The 12,361-nt window shown below is 36.8% G+C and overlaps 1 long non-coding RNA gene across 1 annotated transcript; it reads right to left on the minus strand.

The window, feature by feature from the left end:
- Nucleotides 1–11,356: 11,356 nt before the first annotated feature.
- LOC129718306 (uncharacterized) lies at nt 11,357–11,852 on the minus strand. Its single transcript, XR_008726851.1, has 2 exons — nt 11,571–11,852; nt 11,357–11,505 (listed from the first exon to the last, which is right to left on the minus strand). It is a non-coding gene; the product is annotated as an uncharacterized LOC129718306 (long non-coding RNA).
- Nucleotides 11,853–12,361: the final 509 nt, after the last annotated feature.

Genomic DNA, 12,361 nt, shown 5'->3' on the forward strand with positions numbered 1-12,361 from the left:
TAGAAATTAAAAAAATTATTACAGATTTATTTCAGTACAGGTAACAATTTTTAATATAACTTTTCTTCCAAATTCTGTCATCGACTCAAAGATCCGATTTTAGTCTACCCAACCATGTTCGAGTGGGTCATAAGACGCAAGTTCGCCTCCCGGTGGAGGTAGGTTTAGAGGTCGTTTCGGTTGTTTGGGACGTTTTCTGCTTACGTTATCTGGTAGTGTCCAGGGTCCTACACCGCTGCCGCTGTTATCACAGCAAACCGAACCACTGCCCGAAGTTGCAAAGTACTAGCCAAAGGATCAAAGAAATGGTTGCGAATTTACAGAATCGTTGCATAGCGGAGCAGCCTGGTTGAAGATATCAATACGAGTGCAGTTTGTGTCCATGCTGATGGGATATGTTACATACTATCGCGTGGCCGTAAACTTCCAACTCATGAAGAGCTGGCGTTGATTTACAAGCCTGATTAACAAGCACCAATCGGAATTTTCCAAAAAAGTCGAGAGCCAAGTGTTGCGGCTTTTGTTTTTGAATGCTCTTTTCCACTTGAAAGAAGTCCGTAATTCATCCTGAAATATGAAAATGGTTGCTCTTTTTAAAACCTTCAAGACTATGACAGTTTTTTTGACGTGGAATTACGTCTAGGCAACATAGGGGTGCAACCTGAGAAGCCAAAAACATCGAGACTCAATTCGAGAGTCAGTCAGTTTACAACGGATTTCATTCATTCTTACAGCAATCAATTGTCACGTATAAATACGAGCTTCCAGAAATTTAGTCTTCATCGTCTATATCCGATCACTGTTGCAAGAATATGATTTACTGGGGACTGGATCGACGAGCAGCAAGTGTTCCTATCGTCATGTTACATTGCATTACGTGGCGATTTCAAATACCTCGAAACCTTCCATAGCTAACGGACCAACAGACCGGCGGACCGCACAGTGGTGATTTTTACTCACACTCTATATAGCTAAATTTTGGGGTTTACCGTCCTTGTGGAAAGCACCGTCATACAAGCATAGCCCCAGTTTTGTGAAGACTAAAATCAACCGTTCTTTTAAGGATGACCACATATTTTCAAATGAAGAAGCAGAAATAAATCTTCCATATCTCAGTACTTCATAACTCGTGAGTTTACTATCAAGAAACGGAGTGCTATTTACTGTTAGGAACTGTTAGCGTCGTAGTATAGCATCCGTGATTGGTTCGCAGTCACTCAAAATGAATAACGAACAAGCGGTCACAAAATTGGTGTATCGTCATTTTTGTTCGTTTTCTTTGTTTTACTTTACTTTACTTTACTTTGCTTTACTTTTCTTTACTTTACTTTACTTTACTTTACTTTACTTTACTTTATTTTACTTTACTTTACTTTACTTTACTTTACTTTACTTTACTTCACTTTACTTTACTTTACTTTACTTTACTTTACTTTACTTTACTTTACTTTACTTTACTTTACTTTACTTTACTTTACTTTACTTTACTTTACTTTACTTCACTTTACTTTACTTTACTTTACTTTACTTTACTTTACTTTACTTTACTTTACTTTACTTTACTTTACTTTACTTTACTTTACTTTACTTTACTTTACTTTACTTTACTTTACTTTACTTTACTTTACTTTACTTTACTTTACTTTACTTTACTTTACTTTACTTTACTTTACTTTACTTTACTTTACTTTACTTTACTTTACTTTACTTTACTTTACTTTACTTTACTTTACTTTACTTTACTTTACTTTACTTTACTTTACTTTACTTTACTTTACTTTACTTTACTTTACTTTACTTTACTTTACTTTACTTTACTTTACTTTACTTTACTTTACTTTACTTTACTTCACTTTACTTTACTTTACTTTACTTTACTTTACTTTACTTTACTTTACTTTACTTTACTTTACTTTACTTGACTTTACTTTACTTGACTTTACTTTACTTAACTTTACTTTGATTTACTTTACTTTACTTTACTTTACTTTACTTTACTTTACTTTACTTTACTTTACTTTACTTTACTTTACTTTACTTTACTTTACTTTACTTTACTTTACTTTACTTTACTTTACTTTACTTTACTTTACTTTACTTTACTTTACTTTACTTTACTTTACTTTACTTTACTTTACTTTACTTTACTTTACTTTACTTTACTTTACTTTACTTTACTTTACTTTACTTTACTTTACTTTACTTTACTTTACTTTACTTTACTTTACTTTACTTTACTTTACTTTACTTTACTTTACTTTACTTTACTTTACTTTACTTTACTTTACTTTACTTTACTTTACTTTACTTTACTTTACTTTACTTTACTTTACTTTACTTTACTTTACTTTACTTTACTTTACTTTACTTTACTTTACTTTACTTTACTTTACTTTACTTTACTTTACTCTACTTTACTTTACTTTACTTTACTTTACTTTACTTTACTTTACTTTACTTTTACTTTACTTTACTTTACTTTACTTTACTTTACTTTACTTTACTTTACTTTACTTTACTTTACTTTACTTTACTTTACTTTACTTTACTTTACTTTACTTTACTTTACTTTACTTTACTTTACTTTACTTTACTTTACTTTACTTTACTTTACTTTACTTTACTTTACTTTACTTTACTTTACTTTACTTTACTTTACTTTACTTTACTTTACTTTACTTTACTTTACTTTACTTTACTTTACTTTACTTTACTTTACTTTACTTTACTTTACTTTACTTTACTTTACTTTACTTTACTTTACTTTACTTTACTTTACTTTACTTTACTTTACTTTACTTTACTTTACTTTACTTTACTTTACTTTACTTTACTTTACTTTACTTTACTTTACTTTACTTTACTTTACTTTACTTTACTTTACTTTACTTTACTTTACTTTACTTTACTTTACTTTACTTTACTTTACTTTACTTTACTTTACTTTACTTTACTTTACTTTACTTTACTTTACTTTACTTTACTTTACTTTACTTTACTTTACTTTACTCTACTTTACTTTACTTTACTTTACTTTACTTTACTTTACTTTACATTACTCTACTTTACTCTGCGCTCCATCATCAGAGCAATTTTCTTTGCACTGATAAACGGAATTTTGCTTTTCCCTACTTTGCCGCGACCAAATTCTACTGTACGTATGGTAGGGCAAGCATATATAAAACGCCCCCTCCCGGGACATAACGCCCCAGTCCATATATTCGGAAACACACAAAAAATAAGATATGAGACTACTCGGAATCCGTAGCGGGTCATAGAACCAATCTTCTGTGCAAGTTTCATAATTGTCACTAGCAGCAAAAAATAAACAAAAATCAATTTTGATTTGAGCCGCTTCAGATCTAATATCTTGCAGCGTTTCCGTAACGTTTTTTACCTAGTGTAAAAAGTTGATTACCTTGTATTTGCAGTCATATATTTCAAATGAACCTCTTAGCAGCTGAATCTAGTAAAGAAACGATAAAAATTGCATAATTTGTTTAAATATTCAATGCTTTCTGCTGCACTGCAGCTCCGGTCAATATGCCCCACCGCTAGCCGGGCTGATATGTCCATTGCTTTAACGTTTGCTTCTGAGACTTCAAGCGCTGTTTCGTTTCGCGTGTTAGCTGGCATATGAAGCTACAGCATGGGACATATTATACTGCATCTGGGGCGTTTTGCCCCGGTAGATTGGAAAGCTTGCAATTTAATCATATTTTTTAATAAAATTATGGCGTTTTTGTGAAACAGTTATTACAAAACAAAACAATAGCAGTGCATTACTAACTAAATAGTGTATCCAACTGCATGAAAGATTTGTTGTTTGTGATAACCAGAGTGACAATATTAGCTATGTTCCTTAGGTGGGGCGTATTATACCTGTTTACCCTACTGTCTCAAAATGGAGTTTATAATTCTGGTTACCTACTATCATGTCAGACTTTGGAGAGAAAGTTTTGGAGAAGAAGAAGCCTTGTAGAAGACAGAATGAAAAATAGAAAACGAAACGATTGATTAGAGTAAAACGCGCGAAAATTTTTAACTTCTTCACAATCGAATGGTTTTTGGGACGCTTAGAAGCGCCATTGGTTTTGTCACAATAGTGACCCCCGGCAATTATGTTAATTTTTTGGTCATTACAAATTTCCATTTGCGTATGACATGGAATGACTTCTTTTAGCAGCATTTCTTTTAAACTAGTTATCAACCGACTCTTACCAGTTGTGCCGTTGCATGAAACTGGCAGTGTAATTTGTGTTACATAATACAATATTGCATAATCAGATTTCTAATTCACATAATTCACAGTAGCTTGATAATCAAGAAAAATAATCCTATAGCAAAGACTTTTAGCGCCTCCTATTTTCAATCGCAACTGTGGTCACAGGTTTTAAATTTGCAAGGTAAGGAAATTCAACATTTCTTCCCGATTTGTAATTTGAACTTGGAAGAAGGGATGAAACAATTTATTTCGAGCTAGAGTATTTCGTAGCAGTTTTAGTTCAGCTTTAGCTTCGGACCCAGTTGACTAGCTCTCATGGCAACAGCAAACGTACGGAAATCTGAACTTGATTGCTTTGCCGTTTCTCTTTGGTGCCATTTTGTACGGTTGACGAGAAACTAATGTCTGTTTACCTACAAACAGTGTGCATCGCAGCCCGTCCTCATTTTTTAATTCCCTCATTCCATTATCTACGCCGCACCACCTCGCATCGTATGCTAGCTAGTCACGATCTTGTTGACTGAAAGGAGATTCACAGACAACATCGGCCTATATTGAACGTGGGAGTTTGCAGCTCTTTCAGCAGTTTTGTCTATATCGCTTTACTAGGTTTCAGATTCCGAAATTTTCCAGAGCCATCATCACTGGTCTGTACTTCTCAGGGAGACCACAAAAAAGCAAAGCACCAATCCATCCATACAAAATTGCAAATCCGATCCCGTTGGGCTAGTGGGCCGTTGGAATTATTAGTTTGACACACTCGGACATCGACGAACAGCTCTGAAACCAATCCATCCATCGGAGGCCTTTTCCAAGTTTCAATAACATGGACATAGTTTGCTGGTTCACGGAAGAGCATAATCGGTCTTTAGCTTCAGGGGTTTTATCTTGTTTCAGCTTCGGTTCTAAGGAAATTCAGAGATCTTCTAGTTTAAGGTAGACCAGTTCGCTCCCCGATGGCCGTTCAATTCCCGGCAAGCTTGAAACAGAATGAATGGAGCTTGTTCCTGCTCAATTTTTGGAGGCCATTCCAGTCTTCTGAGATTCCGTTTGAAACGATGACTGGGCCCATAACCTATTACGTCTTAAAAAATGAACAATGTCTAGTTCGGTTGACAATATTTTCTATTGATGCCAAACAGTCAAGGCTTACTCGACGTAATCCTAACACGGCAGTAATGAAATCAGTAGAGCTGGGGAGGGAACGTATGATAAGCTTGGCACAAATACGGATGGAGCTAAAAACTAATAAAAAACAAGACTCTGGAGATGAAGATCCAGGCTAAAGCAAACTTCAACCAGAATCACAATGCCGAGCTTAAGGAGCTACAACAGTTGTTGAAACAGTTGACCAAAAAACTGCTGCGGAAGGAGGAAGCGTATGAATAAATAGCGGTTCCTTCGAGAACGAAGGGAAAACGTTAAATTCTACAAAGTTCTGTGATGAAAACATGAGTTTACTCCACTTCAATTCTGCGAACTGGTTCTTCGGAAGTGTAAATTGGAAAAAAGAACCGAACCTGAGCAGTTCTGACAAATTTGAAAAAACTTACCCGTCTTCACGAGTGCTTGAAGGGTGCGGCCATCTTGGATTCCGTACCTCAAGTAATAGAGATGCTTCGTAAGCTGTACGGACGACCCGAGCAGCTTCTAGAAACAATTTTAGCGTATTGTCAAATTCAAACAAGCTGCCGTCGTTCATCACCTCGTCCAACAGCTCTTCGACTTCATCGAAACTTCAAAATTTATAGAGCACTTCTTCAAGGAGTTAGTAGAGCTATACACTCTTTAAAAGTCACAGTACACCGTCGAAGAGCAGGGCTTCTCGGCAAATTTATTACCAAAAGATCGAAGGGCTCAACAAAAGTTGTAGGAAGAAACTTTTCGCGTCGACGATAGGTTCATGACTATTTGTGGAAGACAACTGAATAAATAAATATGAACGGGCTGGTGCACGAAGAGTTTGAAAAAGTAAATGTCAATCAATTCTAAATTGGAAACTGCGGAGGAACTGTGATCTAACTTTCTGGAATATTAAATTACTGAAACTTGAACTCATCCATACTCCCGTTGCAAGACAGTTGACAAAAAGCTCGAGAGGCGCAATTTCAAATGAAATCATAATAAAACTTGAAAGTAGAATAATTTTATTGTTCAATTTTCCGAAAATTCTCGAATTCCATTCCGAATTCATTCCTAACCGCTTTCCAGTGGAAATGAAATGCAGCGACTTCCTATAATAACCCTAATTAATAAAAAAGATTCTAATAGCTCGACATTACTGGTCAACAGCGGACTCGATTATCTCGACAGCGGTTTCCAGTACGTCTTCCGTATGACTTGGCGGACGTGGAATGTGAACGGGTGGACGAGCCACAGGTGGACGAGCCATTGGTGGACGAATCATGGGTGGCCTTATCATTGGTAGACGAAGGGGTGGAAAAAATCCTCTGGAGCCACCATCGTAATACTCCGGTCCACCGCGTGGAGCCACGCCATCGTTGCCAACCGAACAGCAACAGCAGGGTGAACCTTCCGTTGGATCAAATCTGAACAGCACCAGACTGATGATGCCAAGTGTGGCCAGTTGCCAAAATCGGCCCATAATGTTTTACTTCACTTTGGTTGACCACTGCGCTACGAATGCAGACACAATTCCAACTATCCGGAACACTTATAATCGAGTTGTCGTAAAACTATTCTACATTAGCAGCTGCAGGAAAAAATTATAGAAATCAAAACAAATGTTGCTCATTTGCACCTATACGATAGTCCAAGCACTAGCGTTTTTTTTTTTTTTCAAATGTTGAGCAGCTGGTCATCAGCAATGATTCTAGAGGAACTGCACCATTATTCATCTCATTAAGCCGATATTCACAAAGAATCCACGGACTAAACACAAAATTTTCACGAAATCATTGAACAAATAAACTAAATACGCTTACGTGCTCTTATGGAATCGTTTAGTATTGTATATTCCGTAAAATTAGCTAGGTTTATCCTGAATTTTGTAAAACAAACCATTTTTCACAACGCTTCCATATCCATCGCAAAACTTGAATCACTGCTCAACTATTCATCTCACGACGCACCCATATTCATCACACTGTCAATCATGAATAAACGTAGCCGCAGCCCGTCGTAACAGGTTCCCTAGATATCCGTTGCAGTTGTTTACGTGCAAAATTGGTAACCTAGGTAACCACTACAGTGCTGTAGATTTATGGCAATTATGTCATAATAATTCAACATTTTCAGTATGAATTTTTCATATTAACAGAAACTGATTTGGCAACTTTGATTTTCTTCAACGCGGTGAAAAGAGATGAAAATACATACAGTTGAAATTTAGGAATTGCAGAAATTCATCTCATATATTTCTGCTAATTCAAGCTTGTTTTAAGAAATTTGAGGTGAACATTGCAAAGATCAAAGTATTCTTAGTGCAGTGAGTGATTTTGTTTAGTGATTAAAATAAAAAGTGGTCCGCTAGTGATGAAAAAAACTTTGGTTGGCTGCTGAACGAGTCCCGTTGTAGCCGTATAGAACAATGCGCGGATTGTGTTTTCTGAGGTAGGTAATTGAATTCAATGAGTTTTCAGTGAGTTTTTGAGGATTCTACTTTATGATAAATCTGAAGTGAACTAAGAAGAATCCATTCCATGGATTAGCAGATTGGTTTAAGAAGAAAATTTACGTTTTTACCTGTTTTCAACTGTGTTTTCATGTTGTATGAGATAAATATATGGGCTGAGATGAATAATGGAGCAGTTTTCCTATAACCTGTTGATTGAGTGTAGAAAAAAACCACCAACATCAACTGTCAAATTAGTCATTTGCAACGATTCGCAGCATTGCAATTGAGACGGTTCCCAAAATGAAAACCTGCTTTGTGTTCGTGATTGTTCTGGCCGGAGTCCTGCGATTGGTAAACTCTTATCACATATCAAAGTAGCGCGTCCTCCAACCACCGTGGTAGGAGACCTCGTGGCTATGCATATGATTATGATTATGACGACTTTATTGATTACTTTAGGCGATTCTCGAGAGCCTTTTGGACATCTTCACAATATCGGATGGGTTTTATAGGTAAAAGTTTTATGGTATGTACTGCCTTTAATCGCATATCAGTCCCATCTGAAAAATCATCGACGTGAAACAACAGCGCCTGAAGGCATTTTTCCTGTTTTGGGTATTTCACCTGTTTGAGGTGGTTTGTTCCTTTGTTTTAGACATAATATAATGAAGAAGACCTTAAAAATGATTTCTTCGTTAAAAATTGCATTTTTCGTGAAAATTGCAATGAAAAATAAGGTAGATACTGATATGCGATTATTGAGGCCATCGAGTAGCAAAATAATCCCCTACCAGTCTCACTCGCAACCGCTCTGCCTAGAAGTAGTAATATTTTTCTCAAGTATTTTTGGGGACATATGTTCGCAGACAGCTTCTTTGCTGCAGTACGAGAAAGAAGGCGTAAACGTACAACCAATATTTACCCCGACTTTAGACCGTCGTTGAAAAATCAAAACCTAAGATTGAAGTCTTGGATATGCTGCCGGACAACTTCTGAACGCTGTTTACAACTAAGCATCTGAAAAGTATTTCTTCTGAATTCTGACAATTTCAATTTGAATGATCATTTGAAGCGAGCAGATCGTCAGTCAGGGTCCACGCTGGGAAACGATATCAGCCTCGTTAATAAAGGTATTGTTTAAAACGCTCATGCGTCTCAGCATTTACAAATGCACTGTTAGATAGAATTACAGAAAATACCAGAGTTACAATTCCGTCTACTATTTGTTTTAATGGAATTTAAAAATACCGTAGTCCAATGTCATACGGTCGTGTCTCGGATACTACCGTTCTACTTTTTTTTCCAACATTTTACCAACAAAACCTGTAGGAAATTTTACGATGTTTTGTAAAACACACTCATTATAAAGGCACAAACTTCATTACATTTAGTCAGTACTACAGGCTCAGCAGACTCTAATGGTTCATAGGATGAGAAGTTTCTTTTCCTTTTTAATTATTTTAACCTTATTCCTAAGGGTGGCAAACTCTTGCTGCAGCTGTGATTGTTGCTGCTGCTCGATCCCCGGTGGAAATCCAGAGGATCCAACTGCTACCGAATTCGAAGCTGATATTTTTGACGATGAGGCTGCGGAGCGATTTTTTAGTTTGAGTCTAAGTCTAACAAATGTTTTTGTAAACGAAGGATCCGGTTTAAATAATATATTAACAGGTGGATAGGCAAAAGAGTTGTAATATTTTTTTTTTTGAATTTGAATATTTGTTGGGAATGAAAATTTTGAACGAAGCTGCTAGAAAATAAAGTAAAAAAAAAGTTCACAATCTTCCCAATATCAACATTTTTATACGCATTGTCCTTTTTCGATTGAAATATCCTTACTCATATATATCCCACAAATTAATACGAGACGGCAAAAACAGCATATGCGTGCTGTTTTGGAGGCAGTATTAGAACTGAGAAAAAATCATTTATATAGGAATTGGAGCAATCTTCCATTTCTTCAAGTATGAAGAAAATTCAAATAGTTAACGCTTTGGGCTATAAAAGTGACTGCTTCTGGTCAAACAAATTACATTTTTTAGTATATGATGGGGCGGATGGACGGTCCTATGTTAGCAGTAGCAGCAGCGGATTGCGCCTAATCAGCTGGCTTTCAGAATTTGCTTTCGGCCTAAACAAATCACTTGCCGGTTGATCATATATCTCAGCAGTAGCGCGGTAGCAGCAAACGTTTCGATTTGCCGGTTGAAGGCTTTCGCTTTCTTCGATGGAGTGATGGAGCTTTGCCTTATTTGGCAAGCATTGATCCTGTCAAATATCATTTAACCCATTCCCCGCGGGTGATGCCGTATGGTATCACCTGACATACAAACTTTGATGCCAGTTTAACAACTATACTTGAAATTTTTATTGATTGATCTTCAACATGCAACATAGTTTGTGCCAATTATGCATGCGGTTGCTGATTATTAAGAGTTTGAATGTCATTTTTCGATGTAAAAACTGATTTCTCTCCGCGGGGATAGGGTTAAGCTGGTATTTGGCCATTTTTTACTCTTTTCCAGAATAATTTTTTCCGGAAATTATTTTACTAGTGCTAAATAAAAGTTGTTGTGATTGATCCCTCTCGAATACAACAAACAACCTTGTATAGTTTTACGTCAACCTTGCGGTAGTGGCGTTGCTCGAAATCCTTCTGTTATTTGTTTTCATTCAACGAACCGTTCGTAACTGACGGATCTTTAATGAGGGCTAATTTGATTGCTGTTGTTTTCCGACAGTTGGCCAACTTGGAGGAGGTTTTATGATGTTTTAAAAAACAAAATCACTATAAAAGTAAAAGCTCCACTGAAACTAGTCAGTACCAAACGCTCTGTACACTCGAATGGATCATAAAATGAGAAGTTACCTTATCTTACTAATTGTAGTTACCTTAGCCCTTAGGATGGCAGACTCTTGCTGCGATTGCTGTGATTGTTGCTGCTGTTCGACACCCGAGGAATGTTCTGACACTGTTTTAGGCACGGAGGCCGGTGAAGAAGACATCGAGGGGCGGTGGTCTGTAAATATTAATAATGTAGTCGGATCCGGATGATCCGGTGTAGTACGGTTTGCCCCGAACAAACTTCGCTCTGCTATAAAACTGTAGAGAGTGTATCCCAAATTTCGTCTTGTTCCTCTAGAATTAGAAACTAGTAAATCAGGTTGAATGTTGCATACAATAAATTCAGAAACGAAAAACTCAACTTGGATTATTTATTCTTCGGATGTTACGTTGTCGTAGTTTTTTTTTTTTTTTTTAATCAAAACATTTTTTAACTAAGATGTCTCTCTATGTCGTACAGTCTTCGTTAATGAGCAGCTGTTGGACGTAAAACCGCATACAAACAGATGTGCCACGAAACTTCAATTCAATTAAGATTCAGTTGCGCGGATTATGGCTACCCGCAGTGGTGGTGGCGCTGTTGAGCTTCTACCCTTTGAACTCAATTGCCAGTTGTCGCGCACCGTGCTGCCAGAAACAGCAACTACAGTTGTAATAAATCCGAAGTGCTGAGTTGTAAGACAAGACGTCGAATGAAAATAAACGAGAATAATATTGCTACAAAACATGTAAGTATTTATTTCAATCCCCTTTATCGAGCGGTTCATTAGTACTAGGAAAGATAGGATGAAATGTGTCCTCCAAAGATCCAACCCAGCTATCCTTGCCAAGGAAATCCATTCCAAGGTGGTGCTTGTCCTGCAAGTAATATCGCGTTCGTATTTTCTTTTATTATACTGCATCCTTTACTACTCTGCCTATACCTTCATATTGAACGTCCGTCACTACTTGACCATTAATGTTCTCATAGTTATAGTAGCCCCAGTGGAAAGTTCGTTCATCATCGTCTTCCTGTGTTGGTTTGACTCCAGCTGAACTCCTTCCATCGGATGCTTCTGGGCAACAATTCGACAAGCAGCAAGAATTTACCATTTGTAGGACCCCCACCAAGACAATCACAAACGTGAAGCAGGCTTTCATTTTGCAAACCGTCCAATGCTGCGGAGTCTTTGGTACTGACTAATTTGTAAATTGATATTGCAGTTTTAATAGTTGGTAACTGGTTAAACAGGTTATAGAATCAATGCCAACGACCAGCTGCCGAACATTTGGCAAAAAGAATGCTAGTAGTGCTTGGATTATCGTGTAGGCGCAAATGAGTAAAATTTGTTTTGATTTCTATAATTCATTTCTATAGCTGCTAATGTAGAATACTTCTACGTCAACTCGATTATAAGTGTTCCGGATAGTTGGAATTGTGTCTGCATTCGTAGCGCTGTGGTCAACCAAAGCGAATTCAAACATTATGAGACGATTTTGGCAACTGGCCTCACTTGGCATCATCTGTCTAACGTTATCAAGCTTCGATCCGACGGACGGTTTACCCTGCTGTTGCTGTTCGATTGGCAACGACGGCGCACAGTGTATCCAAATCGAGAAACGGACGGCAAAACTATTTTTTCAAGTCCTATGTTAGCCATATCTTCTAGAAAGTTGCTTCGTATACTGCTCTCCTTCATATGCTTTAATGGAATCAGTTACAAATTTCGCCGTA

Source organism: Wyeomyia smithii, chromosome 1, assembly GCF_029784165.1.
Source record: "Wyeomyia smithii strain HCP4-BCI-WySm-NY-G18 chromosome 1, ASM2978416v1, whole genome shotgun sequence".
Classification (NCBI taxonomy): domain Eukaryota; kingdom Metazoa; phylum Arthropoda; class Insecta; order Diptera; family Culicidae; genus Wyeomyia; species Wyeomyia smithii.